Consider the following 20247-nt stretch of genomic DNA (forward strand, 5'->3'; position numbering starts at 1 on the left):
CTTCTTTGCCAGTTAATACTCTGTTTCTCCCCAGGTGATATTTAAATTGTTTTTTTGCAGTGAGTCTGATGCATTTTTCTAAATAGTCTTGCCTCATATATAATTTTATCACCATTGGAAAATCCTGTTTTCCTGACATGACCTGAATTTGTATTTCTTCCATTTTCAATGTACTTCTCACTTAGGATCTATTGCCATCTCTGCTACTGAAATTCAGTTTTTTGAGACAAACAGCTTGTGTGTGTGTGTGTGTGTGTGTGTGTGTGTGTGTGTGTGTGTGTGTGTGTTACTACATAGTAGGTTTGAATATGTACACATGAATGTAGGTTTTTCTGGGAAAACATAGTACATGCATACAGAAAACCAAAATATTGTTTTTATTTTTGCAGAAGTTTATATACTTGTTAAATATGCTAAGGAGTCAAAGTATAGAAGATTAGGAAACAAAATACTTTTAAATAGGGATGTAGAAATATCTCTTGGTTATTCTGTTTGCTACATGGTATCAGTTTTTTAGTATTTTATGGTGATGTTCCTGGTACTCTAATAGCCATTCTGTCATTCTGTACTTTTTAGAGAAGTAAGGAGAAAACCAGGACAGAATTATGCTGAGAAATGACTTTTGGCCTCAAATGGCCTCTCTTTGAGTCAGCTTTGCTCAGGAGTAGGCAAGGTCCTAAGAACTTCTAGCCTGTCTTCTCCAAGAAGTTTTGTAAGGAGGAGGGGTCCAGTGAGGCTCTCATGATGATGTCCTGCAATAGTTTAACCAGGAAGCATGGCAAAGGATACTCAACAGTTCCCAGACTCAGTATGCTCTAGGACAAGGCTGTGGGACATTGGTGTCCTGTAAGAATTTGGCCCCGTGTTTAATTTTTAGTTTGCTCTGAGATTTGTGACATATAAAATTTAATTGAATCATACATGGAAACAGAGAGCTAGTTTCTTTTGAGCTGAATTTTGATTTGAAAAAAAGATAGGATCCAATCAATTTCCTTCTGTCTTCCTTACCAAAAATGGTCAGCCAATGACGTGTCCTTCCCCAGGCATGGCCAGCTGGCCACAGGTGGCAGGCAGAGCGACTCCAGGTGGTATAGCCACATGGGCCACACACATCAGATAAGACTGTATCACAGGACAGTAACAGAATTCCCATGTTAGTTCTCTTTCAGTTCTTCTGTTTACATCAAGAGAAAAGCCTCATTTTGGTGCTTTAATTCTTTACTGTCTGAGCCCTCCTTATAAGGAAAAGGCAGACCCCAGGTTCTGAGCTTTGGGTAGGCAACCGTGTTTAGCCAGAATTTAATTAATTTTTCAGTTGCCTTCTGCTTATGGCAAATGATATTTTCCATTAATAATATTATAAATTTTTCTTTTAAAATAAATATTCTATGACGTATAAATCTATGAATTAGAGAAAAATATTAAGTAGATTATAACACACATAGTACATGGTCTGGTAAAAGTAATAAAGGTGATACATTCATGTATTCATGTAGTCATTCAGACTACCTTTGTGAACACTTGTGTAGAAAAAGAACAGGCTTTGGAATCAGATGAGATAGCCTTTGAATTCACATCTCTAGTCAGGCACTTAACTAACTTTGTGACTTTGGGGAAATTATTTCATCACTGAGCTTTAATTGTCTTCATCTCAAAATGGCAGTAACAATGATACCATGTATATTTGTAAACTATGTAGTACAGTGCTTTAAAAAAAAAATGAATGTACTCAAAATGTAGCTACTCTCCAGCTAACTAAACTCTTTAAGACTTCATCATTTATATCTAATTTCCTTCACAAATCCATCTCAATCCATCTCCCAGCAGTGCAGTATCAATAATTGGAAATCATCTGGTCTCTGCCTCTTTATAATTGGTTTGCTTCCTGTTTGTCCTTATGTGATTTATAAAGCACTTAGGTCTCCCTATGCATCTTGTGATATTTAAGCTATGTAACATCTTACATCTATAGACTGTGAATAAGAAGGCTGAAATTAGATTCTGATCATATTTTTCCTTTGGATAGTCACAAAGAGGCTCCGGAATTTCTGGGTCATCTGGGTGTTGTGAGGTAGCCAACTTAATAGTATACCTTTCCCCATTTGCATCATCTTTAGCCCATCCACACTGGCATTGTTGAAGACATGTGGCTTGCATTAAAATTTACATGGCCATATGCTACCATCTCATTTTTTAATTCTATTTGTGGAATGAAGGTTTTATGGAAAACATTTTGCTACAGAGTTGTGAATGTGCTTAGGATGATTCATGTCATACATCATGACAGCTCTTTCCCCATCATTGCCACATGAACTCACCCCCTTATTTGAAGTGCCTTCCTTAGCATCTGGCCATACACATCCCTTTTTAGTATTATCGCTCATGAAAATAACTGCTGGTACACCTGTATATATTTGAGTGATGGCACATATGATTAAATAGGCATGCCCATTAGAGTGTCATATGTTCAAATAAGTCTCCCAGTGTCCATTTTAATATAATGCAATAAACTCACTTTTCCAGCAAACTCAGAAATTGTAAGCCAATCTCCATGTCAACCCAAGGGTCTGTTAATTCCACATATGGCCAATTCCATGAAGGGAGACGTTTGAATACAGTTTTTTTTTAAGTGGGTTAGCTAACAGAAAATTTAATTCACATGCTAAAGTATGTCAGGCAGCTGAGTGCCAGCATTCAGTTCATCATTATCTTGAATTGTGGGTTTTAATCAAGTTCCTTCACTTAACCTGAATGTTTGTGTTCAAAACCTAGCACCCCGCTTTAAGGAAAACGCTCACCTTTTTTTTCTTTTGGATAGTCCCCAGTTTCATGAAATCTGATGAAGACAGCCGGTGAAGTGAATCTAATTTGGATGGTTGAATACTGAGGAGGAATCAGGGAGACTGCATGGAGTGCTGGTTTCATTAAAATAGCTTTGTCCAAGAAGACATTTTCACCATACTCTTGCATCTGTTCCAGTGTTATTTCCATTTTGCTTTGCTTAAGTTAAAAAGGAATGCTATTAAAATGAAACTTGGTTTTAGAAAAATAAATAAATAAATAAGTAAATATATATATATATATATATATATATATATATATATATATACACACACACACGATCAAGGCAGTGGGTTGGGCTGAATGCTATTATTTGACAGATTTCGCATGTCTGCCATGGGATGAGAAAGCAGTTTGGTGTACCCTCTTTGATACAAAGCCAGCACATGTAATGGAGTTTATTTGTTCAGAGCTGGGCATCAGGTGTAATAGAATTATGCACTGTGTTTATGTGACCCTGACTTTTATATCCCTGTAGTTGCTCATTCATTCATTTTCCAGATGTAAATTAAAAGCGGAGATTGTAGATTAGATGTGCCAGGGCTCACGTGGGCCATGTGAAATGTAGTTTCACTCTTGGAACTTATTGAATCATGACAGAAATATAAATGAGCTCTAGGACAATATTCAACTCTTATGAGAATTCATTTCCATCAAGAGTAGGTAGTTGCCTTTGCTTGCAGATGAGGCCTGTAAATTTATCTTTTCCTTTGTTCTTGTTACTTGTTACTGTTATTTTAATTCAGTTAGCAATGCAAAGGGCTTTAAGCAATGTTCTCAAGTTACCTCTATACCCTTTCGATTGTAAATATGACTAATGTTAAGTAGATTCTCCTACTTAGTAGAAGAAACATCTTCTGAGAGTCTGCTCTGTGCCCAGCAGTGTCTGGGTACTTTACAAGGAGAAAGAATCCAATCATCCCAATCAATCTTCTGTCATCTTTTCAAAAGGTCAAATGAAGAGCATTTGACCTCTCTGGATGCTATCAAAATAACTTACATACTTCAAATTTGACCTTCTAAACTGGCTTTGTGCCACAGGACTTAGTATTAAGTTGAACTATTTAAAATTGATGCTGCTATTTACTCATTTCATAAGGTTTAACCAAATACCTCTAAGTTGTTGGGCACCCACTAGATAAATAATTGTATTCAGCATAGGAAGAATATGCTTGTAATTCTAACAATAAAAGGGACAGTACCTTTGGGAACTGCTATTGAAGGAAAGTTTGCTGACATGGATATTATTAGGAATTTGGGATTTCCGGGCAGGGATGAGGATGTAGGAATGAGAGCACCAGAGCTGAACTGGGGATTTATAATTTAACATCTTTTAATCCTCACCTTAAAAGAGCCTCATCTAGGGCTTCCCTGGTGGCGCAGTGGTTGAGAATCTGCCTGCCAATGCAGGGGACACGGGTTCGAGCCCTGGTCTGGGAAGATCCCACATGCCGCGGAGCAACTGGGCCCGTGAGCCACAACTACTGAGCCTGCGCGTCTGGAGCCTGTGCTCCGCAACGAGAGAGACCACGATAGTGAGAGGCCTGCGCACCGCAATGAAGAGTGGCCCCCGCTCGCTGCAACTAGAGAAAGCCCTCGCACAGAAACGAAAACCCAACACAGCTAAAAATAAATAAATAAATTAAAAAAAAAAAAGAGCCTCATCTAATAATAAGAATTGCCAACTTTATTTGCCAAGAACATGAATACTGAATAGAGCTTATAATGTATTTCTTTACAAAAGTTTTTTATTGCTTGGTGGAGAGCAAAGCTCACTGGCAGATTAAATCTGCAAACAAAGGGAATATGGGAATCAAAGGCCATCAGCAAAGGCCAAAATGAGCCAAACCCTTGAAAGAGCACTAAGACGGTCCAACTGAATCTTCATACTGACCTGTTGAAGCGAACATAATGGCCCAGTGGGACCGAATGTGGAGAGTTCAGAATCCTGGTGAGGCTCTTGCCTGGTCCGTGGCAAATGTGCACTCAGCACCACTCAGAACGTCTGGTTGCATGCCGTGTGGGCCTGAGCAAAACAGTTCTCTCAGGTGGTACTGGTGGCACCAGCAGCACTTAGGTGCCCTCTTTCTATTACGAACAAATCAGGACTTTCAGGAAAACGGAGTCCCCATAAAAATCTCTAGAACAGGGGGTTACAGTTATCCAACCTTCATTCCCAAGTCCATACATATTGTAATTGGGAAAATGGCCTTTTGTTTGCCTATTGTATCATTTTAAAAGGCCAGTGAAAAGCAAAATGAAGCTCCATGATCTTTTGATTTTATTTCATCTTTTTTTCTAAAAAAGGGAACATTCTTATATGGGCCTCTTCACGAGCTCTGAGAGAATCTGAAATATCTATTTTGAAGTATAGATATCTTCTCACATACTATGGTTTCCACTAGAGGATGCACAAAGAACATCCCCAAACAATAGGAATCCAAGAAAATAGCTGAATTCTGAACTGATCTGTGACTTGGAGATGGACTTCCATACAGGAAGGTACGCTGGATCTCTCCCCCTTGTTTGCTTCCCCTTTCTAGCCTGTCGTCAGCCCAGCTACCCACTCAGCCGTCAATGTCAGGTATGACAGATGCTTTCAGGTCGGAATAGGAACTGTCAACTCCTCAAGCTCATCTTACTTCCAATGTGTGTAATTTGGCCCTCACAGAATTAGATACTCCTTTTCTCCACGTCTAAAGCACATTGTTCATATGTCTCTGGTTAGAAGGGGTGTCTTTTTCTCATGTCTACCTCCCTTACTAGACTGTGAGTGGATCAAGAAGAGGAGACCTGTCTCTGGGTCTCTCCAGTACCTATTAGATTGCTCAATGCAGGCTCATTCATTCATTTAATCTCTGAATCATATATTCCTTCTAAGTTGGAGCCTCTTAATAAATATTCATTGACTAAATGGCTGGATGAATGATATCCTTGTTTTAGAGCAAGCTTGAAAAATTGGGCAAATTACAAGGTGTTTGTGTGAGAAACCCTGTACCCACTACACAGCTAGGTAAGCACATGAGAAGAACCACTGTTACTGCCATCTGATAACCACTCAGGAGTTCTCACTGTTGTTTGGATCAAGTCTCAAACCCTTCATGTGTTCTATAAGGCTGTCTGCTTGCTCCAGTCACTGCCTATCATTCTGGCCTCATTGCTTTGCACTCTCCCCTTTATCGCCATGTTCCAGTCACACTGGTCTTCTTACGGTGACTTAAAGTCTGTACTCCTTCCCTGCAAGGCCTTTGCGCGTGCCACTCCAGTGACCTAAACAACTCTTCCCCCCACTCTTCAGCTAGTTAACTTCTGTGCATCCTTTAGATCTTAGCTCACACATCTCTTCCTTAAAGAAGTGTTCTTTGACCTCCCTTCCCCACCCAGTCTAGGCTAGGTCTAGCTCTCATGTGCTCTCATATTTCTGTATTCATGTTCTTCAGAGTGATCTCAGGTGGCCTTGGCCTGCAGAGGCTTGAAGCAGGATTTCAGTTCCCGGCCAGAGATTGATGTCAGGCTGCAGCAGTGAGAGCACTGAATCCTAGCCACTAGACCAGTGACCAGTGACAAAGCCCTGGCCCTTCGGCTTTGTAGAAATGAATTCCCACAAAGACGGCAAGTAGTGAAACAAGTAAAGTGTTTATTAGGAGGGAAAAGAGTACAGGTGGATAGACACACAGGTGGGCTCAGAGGGAGAGTCCTGCCCTCGTGGTAGTTTGAATCACTTATATGGGACATTTCTTCCGGGTTTTCCTCTGGCCAGTCATCTTGCTTTGCCTGGTTCTGAGTCCATATTTGGCTCATCTCAGGGTCCTCCCATGTGTGTGCACACAGCTCTTAGCCAAGATGGATTCTAGTGAAGAGGCCTATGGGTAGGTTGCCATCATTCCCTTTTTGACCTCCAAGGAGCCTTTCTGCGCATGTGTAGTTGGGAAGGTCTCCTTGACCTTGAGAATGAGAAATATGTGGTCTCTTATCTGGGAAGGGCTTAGCTCCTCCTCCTCTTCTTCTTGGAGTATCTGTCCATAGGGGACAAACTCCAGCTGCTCAGCCTGGGGCCCATCTATCTCCTGCCTCAAGAGCACATACTGCAGCTTGTGAGTTTATGTTCATTTTTAAAATTTATTTATTTATTTATTTATTTTGGCTGTGCCGGCTCTTAGTTGCAGCATGCCGGCTCTTCGTTGTGGTGTGCAGGCTTCTATCTAGTTGCGGCCCGCAGGTTTTCTCTCTCTAGTTATGGCGCGTGGGCTCCAGAGCGCATGGGCTCTGTAGTTTGTGGCACGCAGGCTCTCTAGTTGAGGTGCGCGGGCTCAGTAGTTGTGGCACGCGGGCTTAGTTGCCCCTGTGGCATGTGGGATCTTAGTTCCCCGACCAGGGATTGAACCCTCGTCCCCCTGCATTGAAAGGTGGATTCTTTACCACTGGACCACCAGGGAAGTCCCTTATGTTCATTTTTATGATTAAGTGATACATCAGTTATCTGTTGCCACATAATGCTGTGTAATGAAATACCACAAAATCTCATTGGCACTCGACAGTAAGTGTTTATTGCTCGTGTATTTGGGGTCAGCTGCAGGTTGGCAGGGCAACTGTTGCTCTTGGCTGTAGAGGCCGGGCTAGCTCAAATATCTGGGGATCAGCTGGCTGACTGCTGATCTAAGCCTCAGTTTGGGTGACTGGGACAACAGCTCACATGTCTGTCATCCTCCAGAAGGCTGCCTCAGGGATCACCTGTTAGTGGCAGATGCTCAAGAGGAGACACGAATGGCCTCTTGAGGTGGCAAAGGCACACCATTACTTCTGGCGTATTCTAGTGGCCCAAGTTAAGTCACATGGACAAGTCCAGAATCAGAGTGGGAGGGCACTGCAAAGTTGCAGACAAAGACATGTTTCCAAGGAGTTGTGAAGATGGGGCCATCTTTGTGTTCTACCACAACGTGACTCTAGGATCAACTGAGGGCAACGATGGCATCTGTTTTTCTTCACCCTTATACTGCTAGTACCTAGCGAGATGCGTGAATGTTGTAGTTGATAACTAAATATTTCTTGAATATGAAAAGGCATTAATTTGAGGCCACTGTCTCAAGACTCTAGAGGAATGTTCACTTTTGAAGTAGGTTCCTGCCTTAAGAAAAGTAAAAGAAATTAGCTTAAAATTGTTATCCATTTCTTGCTCTTCAGATTTCCAAATTCCTCCAAATAACAAGTGTTTGCATCTTAGGGTTAGCTTTCATGTCCCATGAGATTCATTTCCCTCTCTATCATTGGTGCCAGATAATGGTGTGTGAAAAATAATTTGAAATGAAAAGAGTTAAACATCAGCTGTGTGAAGAAAGGGGTAAAAATCTTAATATTTTGGTTGTGAGGGAAAAATAAGGGTAGTTTTCATTAGTGTGGACAGTGGTCTTTGCACACCTCCTCACGTGCCATAGACTTCCACAGAACAGGTTCTGAAGGGCCAAGAGGAGTCTGATGATGATTCAAAGAGTTGTGTTCCTAATAACTGGGAAAATAAGTCAGATATTTTGGTTAGTTCTGGAACATGAAATCTTAAAAAGATCAGTACAGGAATGAAACACAAGCAGGAAGGAACTTGTGCTGGAAAGGGAGATTGGCATTGTCAAGACTGTGGTACATTCAGTGGGTTTCATATTCAGAGAGTGGTAAAGGGGTTGGGGAATACTGATTCAAATGCTGTTAGGAAATCCTTTAAGAGTATGATAATTGTTTAATGGAACCATGTAATTGGGTATCTATAATAACTTTATTCTTTGATTTCTGTCTTCATTTAAGAAATATGACCTCTTTTCTCCAGGGGTGATATTCAAAATACCTGACAATGGGGACCAGCCATAGCAATGCAGAAAGGTTCTAGAGCCCTTGATTGTGCCAAGTGTTAGTCCTATGGCTGCTAAACTGTGGAAAGGTCTGAGGGTTTTTAGAGGTAGGAATGGGGCAGCCTGGGCAGCGAGTGGTCAGGGAGTGGGCACCCTCTGGTTTGGGGCAGTGGTTATCTACCGACTGGAACAGAATTGTTTCCATTTTCTAATACTGACACAGCCATATGAGTCCTGGTTTTCCTTTTACTTAATTGAGTTCACCATCATACAGCTTAGCCTTTAATGGAGCCATCAAGGCCAGAAATGCTGAAGGATTTTGGAGAAGAGAAAGATCAAAACACAGACAGTAAGTGTAGGCAAGGATGTAGAGAAATTGAAACCTACATGTATTGTTGGTGGGAATGTGAAATGGTGCAGCCATTTAGGAAACAATTTGGTAGTTCCTCAAAATGTTAGACATAGAGTTACCAAATTACCAAGCAGTTCCATCCCTAGGCATATACCCAAGAGAACTGAAAACATATGTATATAAAAACCTGCTCACAAGTGTTCACGGCTACGTTATTCATAATAGCCAAAAAAATGGAAACAAATATCCATCAACTGATGAATGGATAAACAAAATGTGGTATAACCGTACAGTGGGATATTATTTGGCAATAAAAAGGAATGAAATACTGATACATACTACAGTATGGTTGAACCTTGAAAATTATTATGCTAAGTGAAAGAAGACAGATATAAGGTGCGACATGTTGTTTTATTTTATTTGTATGAATTGTCCAGAATGGGCAAATCCATACAGACACAAAGTAAATTGGTGGTTGGGATAAATGGAGAATGATGACTAAAGACTATAGATTTCTTTGGGGGAGGGGTGATGAAAATGTTCTAAAGTAGATAGTGGTGATGGTTGCACAACTCTGTGAATATTACTAAAAACCACAGACTTGTACATGTTAAAAGGTGAATTTTATGGTATATGAATTGTATTTCAATAAAGCTTATAAAATATCTTTAAAAAGATTTACTTGTACAATGACATGAAAGAAAGCTGTATTTTGGAGAAAAATAGCTAGGCTAGAGTATGCAGAATGACTTGGAGTTGAGTCATATCATTAAGTGCAGTTAGCAATGTATAAAAAGACAAGGCCTGGGAATTCTCTGGTGGTAAGGACTCAGCGCTTTCATTGCCTGGGCCTGGGTTCAGTCCCTGGTCGGGGAACTAAGATCCTGCAAGCTGCACGGCGTGGCCCCCACCCCCCCCAAAAAAAAGATAAGGCCTGGAAGATGCTGCTATCAGGAAAAGTAGAGAGCAAGTGGAGAAAGGGCTAAATGCCTGGAAGAGGAGATGAAGGAGAAGGGAATTGAAAATGACTCCAGAGTTATTTGACTGGAAACTGTGATTCTATTTACAGAAATGCGCAAGCTGAAATTTAACCTGGGTTTTGGTGGAACATGACAAGTTTAGTTTTAGACATGCTTTATGGTGATGACAAGACTTAAAAGTGTCTGGTAGTCACATGAAAAACCATGATCTGGAGTACAAGTAAGGGTCATGGCTGGACATGCCAGTTAAAGAGCATTCGCTCTGAAGGGAAAGTTTGAGCTCACATGGCACTTGTGCAGAACAACTGAGGATGGCTGGGAGAGGGAAGGTGACTTATGAAGACAGGCAGAGCCTGTTCCTCATGGCTCAGAGTGTCCCTGTAGGAAATCTCTACCAAAGTGCCCAGCCAGTGGCACTCGGTGGACTCCAAGTCCAGGGTGATGGCCTTCCCCAGCCTGTCTCTCAGATCTTCCGTCTTCATCTGTCAGCTTGGTATGATGCCAGGCGAACTGCCTCCTTTGTCATTAGGTCTGTGAGACATTATATTATATTAATTCTCTCTTTGTCCCTTCTGGGCAGCTGCTGCAACGTATTCTAGCTAAAAGAGAAATGGAATGATGTTGTTTTAGCCTCCCAAAGAGCTCCAGAAATAACAGTGGCAGGCATTTGGAATTCATTTAATTTAAGCAACTTCTCCAAATTTTACTACATCTATTTTCATGCATCTCTTTTTCTTTTTCCTCTCCAGGAGACTGGCCATATGCAAGTACTCCTGGGAGGATTTAAGACTTTTTTTTTACTTCCTTGGATTTCCAAATCCCTAATCTCCCCTGATTATTTTTCCTTTCCATAGAGAATTTGATATAGTTTAAAGAAACTTAACAAATAAGTAATGATTTTAAAAAAATATTCTGAATATTTAAGGCAAGATGACACAGATACTAAGTTTTGGACTCCAAAACATCTTATCAGACAGCGAAGAAGTTTTTGAAGCATCACATGATGCATGCATGTGGCTGTGAATCTCAACTAGGAATTCCCCACTGATGATGTCAGGGATCTTGATGCCAAATGATTCTAGGTTAGTAGAATGCCTAGGCGGGTGTGAGACAGTCCGTGAATGTAATTAATGAGACGACACACACCACAGGGGTGCTTTCTGTTCTTGAGTTATATTTGCAGTTGAGAAGGCTGGATTTTTGTTTGTTCTATGTGTGAGGTTTAATCTGGAAATAGTTTTCAAGTATTTCCTTTCTTAGCAAATTTTTTTCTTTTTTTTAATTGAAGTATAGTTGATTTACAATGTTGTGTTAATTTCTGCTGTGCAGCAAAGTGACTCCGTTATACATATATATACATTCTTTTTTATGTTCTTTTCCGTTACGATTTATCACAGGATGATATTGAATATACTTCCCTGTGCTATACAGTAGGACCTTGTTGTTTATCTGTTCTATATATAATAGTTTGCATCTGCTAATCCCCAACTCCCACTCCATCCATCCCCCACCTCCCCTCCCCTTTGGCAACTACAAGTCTGTTCTCTATGTCTGTGAATCTGTTTCTGTTTCTCACATATGTTCATTTGTGTCATATTTTAGATTCCACATGTAAGTGATATCATATGGTACTTGTCTTCCTCTTTCTGACTTACTTCACTTAGTATGATAATCTCTAGTTCTATCTATGTTGCTGCAAATGGCATTATTTCATTCTTTCTTATGGCTGAGTAGTATTCCATTGTATGTATATACCATATCTTCTTTATCCATTCACCTGTCCATGGACATTTAGGTTGTTTCCATGTTTTGGCTATTGTGAATAGTGCTGCTATGAACATAGGGGTGCATGTATCTTTTTGAATTATAGTTTTGTCTGGATATATGCCCAGAAGTGGGATTGCTGGATCATATGGTAATTCTATTTTTAGTTTTTTGAGGAACCTCCATACTGTTCTCCATAGTGGCTGTATCAATTTACATTCCCACCAACAGTGCAAGAGGGTTCCCTTTTCTCTACACCCTCTCCAGCATTTGTTATTTGTAGACTTTTTAATGATGGCCATTCTGACTGGTGTGAGGTGATACCCATTTTAGTTTTGATTTGCATTTTTCTAATAATTAGCAACGTTGAGCATCGTTTCATGTGCCCATTGGCCATCTGTATGTCTTCTTTGGAGAAATATCTGTTTAGGTTTTCTGCCCAATTTTTTATTGGGTTGTTTGCTTTATTGAGTTGAAAAGCTGTTTGTATATTTTGGAAATTAAGCCCTTGTCAGTCGTACTGTTTGCAAATATTTTCTCCCAGACTGTAGGTTATCTTTTCATTTTGTTTATGGTTTCCTTTGCTGTACAAAAGCTTATAAGTTTGATTAGGTCCCATTTGTTTATTTTTGTTTTTATTTCTATTGCCTGGGAAGACTAACCTAAACTTTGGTACGATTTATGTCAGAGAATGTTTTGCCTAAGATCTCTTCTAGGATTTTTATGGTGTCATGTCTTATGTTTAAGTCTTTCAGCCATTTTGAGTTTATTTTTGTGTATGGTGTGAGGGTGTGTTCTAACTTCATTGATTTACATGCGGCTCTCCAACTTTCCCAGCACCACTTGCTGAAGAGACTGTCTTTTTCCCATTGTATATTCTTGGCTACTTTGTCGAAGATTAATTGACCATAGGTGTGTGGGCTTTTCTTAGCAAATTTCAAACACAGATGAACCAGATTATCTACTGCAGTCCATCTATTTCACAGCAGTAACTCATTGGGTCTAAAAGTGATATAGCTGATTTCATAAACAGTAAGGTGAAGACCCAGCATGATGGAACAGTTATCGGTTTAGGGAGGGGTCCACTGTGCTAACAACTCAGAGTCTCTAATCCCAGCCAAGGGATTCCAAGATAACTTGACTGAAGGGGCATAGTAAAGGGAGAAAAGTTCAGAAGTAGAAGTTAGGACTGGTTCAAGCTCTCATCAGATTGTTCAGTAGTAGTAAGGCTTTGGGCAACATGCTTCTCAAAAGTTACCTCCATGTACTCTTTCAACTTTTTCACTTCCTAGTCACTATTCAATCCACACTAATCTAGCTTCTATCCATCGCCACCACTTAATGAAATTGCTCCTCTCAAGGTCCCCAGTAATCTCCATTACCAAAGGACACTTCTTTGTTGTCACTTTCTTGAACTCTCAGCAGCATTCCACATAGGTTGCAACTCTCCTTGACACACTGGTCTCTTGGTATCTATGATGTCATATCTTCAGTTTTGCTCTTTGTCACTGGTTACTTTTTCTTGATCTTCCTTGCTGGATTCTCTTCCTCTATCCTCTGGAAATATTGGAGCATCTCAATGATAAGTCCTGGGACTGCATCTTTTTACTCACTCTCTCCCTAGGTGACCTCATGTGTTCTTGTGGCTTTCAACATCAACTATAATCTATATGCTGATGACTTCCAAATCCATTTGTCTAGCCTGACTCTCCCCTGAACCCCAAATTCATTTATCCAATTGCTGTTGGCATCCTTTTAAATGTCAAATAGGAATCTCCAATTTAATGTGTCTAAAGTGGAAGCATTGATTCCCCCAAACCCAGTCCTTCCCCACATCCAATTGTTCAACCCCAAAACTGATGGCCATCCTGATTCCTCTCTCTGTCTCATTACCTACATCCAATTATTCACCAAGTTCGGGTCAGTTTTACCTAAATAATATATCTCAAGTTCATCCATTTCTTACCGTCTTTATTGATTTTACTGAGTTTCAAGCCACAGGCATCTTCTTACAACTATAATAGCTTTTAACAAGTTTCCTTGCTCTACTACATTTATGATGCTACAACCCATTCTTTACATAAAGGTAAAATTGTCCTTTTTTGGCTTTTTATTATGAAGATTCTCAAACATACACAAGTGGACAGAGAGAGTAGCATGAGCTACACCTGTCACCCAGCTTTAGCAATTATCAATTCATGGCAGTCTGTTTCATTGAAAACCCCATTGATTTCCTTGACTCCTCTAGGATTTTGACACAAATCCCAGACATCATATCATTTCACCCCTAAATCTTTCAATATATATCTATAAATAAGCACAAGGCCATTAACATATCCTTAAACATTAATAATTTAAAATAGCATCAAATATTCAAAAAGTATATTTCTGAATGTCTCATAAAGTATCATAATTTTTTACAGTCAGGTTATTTGAATCAAGATCCCAATAAGGAGCACATATTGCAACTGGCTGATATGTCTCTGGGGTTCTCCTTCCATTGATATCTCACTCCTTCACGTGCTTTTTTCTCCCCCTTTCAATTTACATGTTTAAAAAACCAGATTGTTTGCCCTGTAGAGTTATAGTCTAGATTTTGCTGATTGCATCTCTGTGGCTAATGTAACATGTTCCTTAATGTTAAAAACTGCTAAGATGGCTTCATAGGTGGTATTGTATTCTTCCATCAGAAGTCATGTGTTTAATTGCATGTCTTTTTGTGATGTTAGTAGCCATTGTGCTTTATGCCTAAATCTATTAATTCATTAGAGGTTGCAAAATAGGAATATTCTAATTGTATCAATTCTTCATTTATTTGCAGGAATACTCATGTAAATGAGGAACTTTCTTTGGTCTACTTTTTAGGTTACTTAGTGGTAAAGTTTGTATAGGAATAGATTTACGTTTTTTTTTTAAGTTTTTTTTTTGACGTGGACCATTTTTAAAGTCTTCTATTGAATTTGTTACAATATTGCTGCTGTTGGTTATGTTTTGGTTTTTTGGCCACGAGGCATGTGGGATCTTAACTCCCCAACCAGGGATGGAACCCACACCCCCTGTACTGGAAGGTGAAGTCTTAATCACTGGACCACCAGGAAAGTCCCTAGATTTACTTTTTAAAAACATAAATTGGATCATATCTCTGCTCTGCTTAAAGTCTTCCTGTGGCCTCTTTATGCACACAGAATGAAATCTATGGCCAACACACACACACTGCGTGGGCTCCTCCATCATTTTTTCGTCATGTTCCATCATAGTGTCTACTTTTTTGTTGAAATTTAAATTAAATTAAAAACTTGAAGTTTATGGGAAAGGGTCAAGCCCTTTTCTGCCCCAGGATTTTTGCACTTGCTCATCCTTCTGCCTGGCCATCTTCCCCCACTTTCTGCCTAGTGGGCTCCTTCTTGACCTTCACGCTGAAATGTCATCTCATCAAGGCCTTCTCTGACTGCTTCATTTAAGGGGCCTGCTCTCCCTCATCATAGCTCCTGTTTAATTCCTTTATAGCATCCATCACAAACTGTAACTATCTTCTTTATTTGTTTATTAATCATTTTCCACCAAGAATGCTAGCTTTGTAAGAGCAAGGATTTTTCCTGTCCCATACACCACTGAATCCCAAGGCACAGCACAATGCCTGGCACACAGTGGGTGCTTTTCTTTTTTGAATCAACACCGCAAACTTGCTGCACATCCTCACCAATGTAAGTGGAACCCAGGGACAAGCTAGGTGATTGTTTTTAACATTGTTCTCTGAGGACACGGAGACCAAGGCCAAGCTCGTCTAGTGCAATGCTTCCTGAATGCTTTATGTTGTGGCACCTGGAGCAAATGATGTCTGATAGGGTAGGCCACTGAGGCTGGCTGGTGGCTCACAGCCAGGGACTTAGTCCTGGCTTTCCGCACCTGGCTTGGTGCCTGAACAGACGGCCACAGGAGTTGGGTTACGGAGAGCATTTCTGGACTTATGGGGGTGGGCTTATAGATTTAGGGCAGGAAATTCTTTTGAGTGTGTACTTTGAGGGCTCCCTGACTTTTATGACTCTCAAGGACTCAGAGGATTGGGACTTCCTGCATCTCCACAGGGTTCTGAAATCCCCCTTTCCTCTGAAAAGTCACTTTCTTCTTCAGGAAATCCCACCAATTTCGCGCTATTTCAAAGCATCCTCTTTTACAATGCAAATACTTTGGGCTTGGTTGAGAAGATTATGAGTATTTTTCACCTTCGTGTGAAGTAGCTTAACCAGGCTGCTTTCTTCCTAAAATCTGAGGTATCTAAGTTGGGTTTAGCTTAAGAGAGTCAAGGGGGAAGGGGGCAATTTTGGAGTTTGTTTCCTTGTGTGGGCTGGAGGAGGACAGTGTGACTCAGCACAGTGGACTCATGCGATGGGCAAGGCTGGCTTGGACCCCCTAGGGGTGGAGACGAGGGCTTAGGTCAGCCAGCCCCAAAGTTCAATTTCCTTAATGCCGGAGGTTCAAGACTTTTACCCAAGATTGCTTCAGTGAATCTGATGTTCATTACCAATGTAGGGTACAGAGAAGACCTGGAATAGAATCCCTACTGTGTAGAAATTCGCTGAGGTCAGCAGCCATACATAGAGGGGCCAGCCTGCCCTTGACAGCAGAAAGGCAATGCCAGTGCACTACGGCATGTGATCGGTACACAGACCCATCCACTCATGCAAACTGCAACTTCTGCTTTCGCAGAAATGCTCCTGGAACTACCGCTGCCTCCTCTTCTTCTCCCAGAAACCAGATGCGAAGAGATTAGCCTCTTGGAAAGACAAGGCCAGAAATAAGGGGAACCCAGGTCATTGCCCAATTGGAAGACAGGTTTTCCTCCTTCACCCAACCTGCCCCTACATCTTGATAAATTCCCCTGCCACTTCCGGTCCATACCTCTGTGGACAGGGGCTTGTGCTCTGCTGAAGCAGAACTTGGAGAAGCTCTTCTAGAGGGGTCATGCTGAGGCAGCCACAGTATGAAAGGATTTGCAGGCATGCAGTTATATACTTGGTAAACTACAGTGAGCACTAATCTTGCGACCTCTTTCTCATTATATTGGAAATGCACGTGGGTTTTCATTCTCCTTTGGTGTGCTGACCCGACATGCTGAGGGGCTCCTTGCATTCCTAACGTACTTAGGACATTGACCCAGTTTCATTCTTGTCTACCGCAATATCTTAGCTTTCTTGATAGTAGATATTCCCAGCCTGATTCCTAACTAACTAAGAGGTGGAAAAAAACCACAAAACATTTAAACTATGCAAAAAAAAAAAAAAAAATCTTCGTTTCATGAAATCTTAGATTGGAAGAAAACTGATTTGGACTCTCCCTGATTGCATGAAGCTCTACTCTCTATACCACTGGCTTTCATTGTGTCCCGCCAGCCTTGAACCTCTGCTTGAACAATTTCAGGGGAGGGGAATCACAACTACTCTGTTCTCCTTGCACTGACAGATAGTTCTGTGGTCTTCCTGTTATTAAGTTAAAATTTGATGACAAGTTCTCATTAGTCTTCATTACCCCTCCACAATCACACAGAGGAAGTTGGATGGCTCTTCAAACAAATGCTGTTAGTCACCATCTATCTCTGAAGTCTTCTCTTTACTAGTCTATAAATTCTCCAGCTCTCCTTGGATGCTCAGAGGAGCATCTGAATTCTCCTCCTCTCCAAGCCTACTCCAAAGCTAAGCTCATTATTTTTGTCCTTGGCCCTTTCCTTCCCTCCTTTTTCAAGAACTTTGCTCCATCTTCCTTTCCTCTGTATCTCCAGGTTTTCCTTTAGCCCCAGACTACAAATATGCTCATTCTACCCTCTACTCAACATTGCTTACCTACCTGAAGAAACTCTCCCATCTCTCAATTTGCAGTCACCATCAAATTTATGGAAAGAGTAGTACATGGTTACTACCCTAGTTCCTCTTCATTCCTTGTGTAGAGATTTATCTTTGAAGGACATTAATGTCTTAGAGGTGCTCTTTTATCAGTCTTCAGGCTTCTCCCCCCTCTGTAGCATGTAATACTGATGCTTTCCCTTCTGTGTTGACATCTCCCTTAGGCTCCCAGACTCAGAGTCTTCCTGGTTATCTTCCTGTTTCTTTAACTGGCCTTTCCTACCATTTTTTCTTCTTTTATTCTTTTCCCTCCATGAAAAAGATGTTCCTTAAGATAATGTCCTAAGAGCACTTCTCTTTTCTCTGTCCTATCTTCTTTGGCAACCTTACCTGTTTCCATGGTTTTATTTATAATTCTAATAGGACTTACCCCAAACCTCCATCTCCATCACAACCTTGACTTACCTTTATAGCTCCATCTCAAGCTTCCTTCTAAACATTTCCACTCTAATATGCCACCTCAAACTTACAAAGATGCCACTTCAAACTTATGATATCCCAAATGTAGTTTCCTCCTTAACCTATTTCTTCTCTGGAATACGTATTTTTATTGAGAACATTGTCAAAAACCCCAGTCAGTCAAGTTCTAGATCTACAAGTCATTTTTAAGCTCTCCTCTTTCCACTACAGTTTCTGTTTACTATCTTTCTATTAGAACCTCTTACATCTTAAACAAACCTCTGGTTCTTTTCCATTGTCCCAACTCAATTCAGGCCTTTTTAGCCTCTTGCAGGATTGTTGGGATAGTCCAATTGGCATGTCCATTTCCTACTTCCAGTTTACCACATTTAGATGCCAGATTGTAGTGGAGTTCCAGCTTATGTGGGGATTAAGTATTAAAGTCATTGTTTAAGAAGAAAATCCCATAGAGTCAACACTGTTCTTGAAAATGCCTTATACTGTCCATAAAGTAGAATCTGCAGACATATTGCTTCTTAATAAGTTCAGTACTGCCAATTTTTCCTCCACTCTTGGAACAGATCACTTTTCTTTTGGTTGAACACCAGATGAAGTCATCTACTTGGTTTTTAAGGGCCATCTAGTATGAAAAATATGTTTCTTTAAACACCAGAATCACACTCAACACTAGTCTACTTGACTTCATGTTAGTTACTCATGAGTGTGATACAAATCCACTGGAATGTCTAAAAAAGCACAGCTCTGATCCTATTATTTCTTTGCTTGAAAACCTTTAGAGGCTTTTTTTTTTCCATTGCCAATCGGAAGGCCCATTTCTTTAGCCTGGCACTCAAAACTGTCCATGATCTGGCTTCAACTCACTTATCTAATCCAGGTTCCATTCCAGAATGGAGTATCTCCCATTCCCCACGCATCCTTTGACATTCCAGTCTCCATTCACACTTTCTCTCACAGTGGGCCCACATCATGGGATACCTTCTCCTCACTGCCCATCTCTGCTGGGCTCAGCCATTCTTCAAATATCAACTCATGCTGCCTCTTCTAAGAGTCCTTCACAGTCTTCTCCTCCCACCCAACCCAGCCAAAATCCTGTTTCCCACCTCTGAACTGCTGTAGGTCTTCATTTGTTCTGCTTTTATGGCAAGTATCCATTTATATTTAGACTAGTCATTTCTGTTTATGAGACTATAAACACCTTATGGGCAGGGTTGATGCTTGAGTCTTCTTTATATTTTTATATTCTTTCACCACCATCTCCATCTTCAAGCACACAGTTCTCAACAGTTTTTAATGAATTTAAATAAGTAAAATAATGTGGCTTCCCAAACCCTCCCCATGCTGAAGAGCTTCTCCTAATGTGCTCTAGTCTGGCAGTGCCCTAGAACTTGGGACCGGTGCTCCATAAAAGCTGCCAACTCTTCCTCATCCCAGTAGAGCCTTCATCAGGTAATGAATGAACTCAACAGGAAGGCATACGAGTAAGAAGATCTATGCAAATGGTCAAGCTTTTTCCTTCTTCTTAAAGAGCAAAATAAATATCCTACTTCTTAAAAAAAAAAAAAAAAAGCAGCCTTGGAAATTAATGGCTTTTTCATAGAAGGCTTCAGGAAGTGCCAAGGTCTGTCATTGGGGATGGAGACATTTTGTTCCCGTTGTGTAGAAAGTGACTGATGAGGCCTTTAAAGCAATCCTGCAGACCTACTGTTAAAGGATCAGAATATTTTTCAGTGCATCTCAAGTTCAGAGGGACTTTAACCTTTATGGAGGGAAAAATTCTAGCTCTCTCTTCCCACCCTGCCACACACAGAGGGATGTTTTTACCTCAGGGAAACTCAAGGCTGCAGGGGAGCTCTGATTCCAGGAGTCCACTGAATTTAACAGCCTCTTGAATCTTTTCTGATTCATACTCCAAACCCCAGAAATACAAATCTAGCTCTGCTCAGATGAGCTGTAAGATTTCTAAGGAAGGTCTGAGGGTTGAAGTGGATGGGAAATGTAATATTTTTAAGGACTGAGGGTTTGAGAGGATGGGACATTTGGGCCTTTCATGTGATGGAGCATCTTAATCTTTATTAAGAACATGCAGAAATTGTAATCTGCCCGGGGTGTGGGTGGGGGGAGTTTGACGGTGAATTTACACCCTCAGTGTCGACTTT

General features: G+C 40.6%; 1 protein-coding gene across 1 annotated transcript in view; it reads left to right on the forward strand.

Annotated features, from left to right (window-relative positions):
- The window catches only part of MCC (MCC regulator of WNT signaling pathway), a gene marked incomplete at its 5' end in the record, with an annotated part of 423545 nt that overhangs the window by 130398 nt on the left and 272900 nt on the right, over positions 1–20247 (forward strand). The gene's annotated exons all lie outside the window — the stretch shown is intronic.

Source organism: Balaenoptera borealis, assembly GCF_965194805.1.
Source record: "Balaenoptera borealis genome assembly, chromosome: 2".
In the NCBI taxonomy this organism is placed as follows: Eukaryota; Metazoa; Chordata; class Mammalia; order Artiodactyla; family Balaenopteridae; genus Balaenoptera; species Balaenoptera borealis.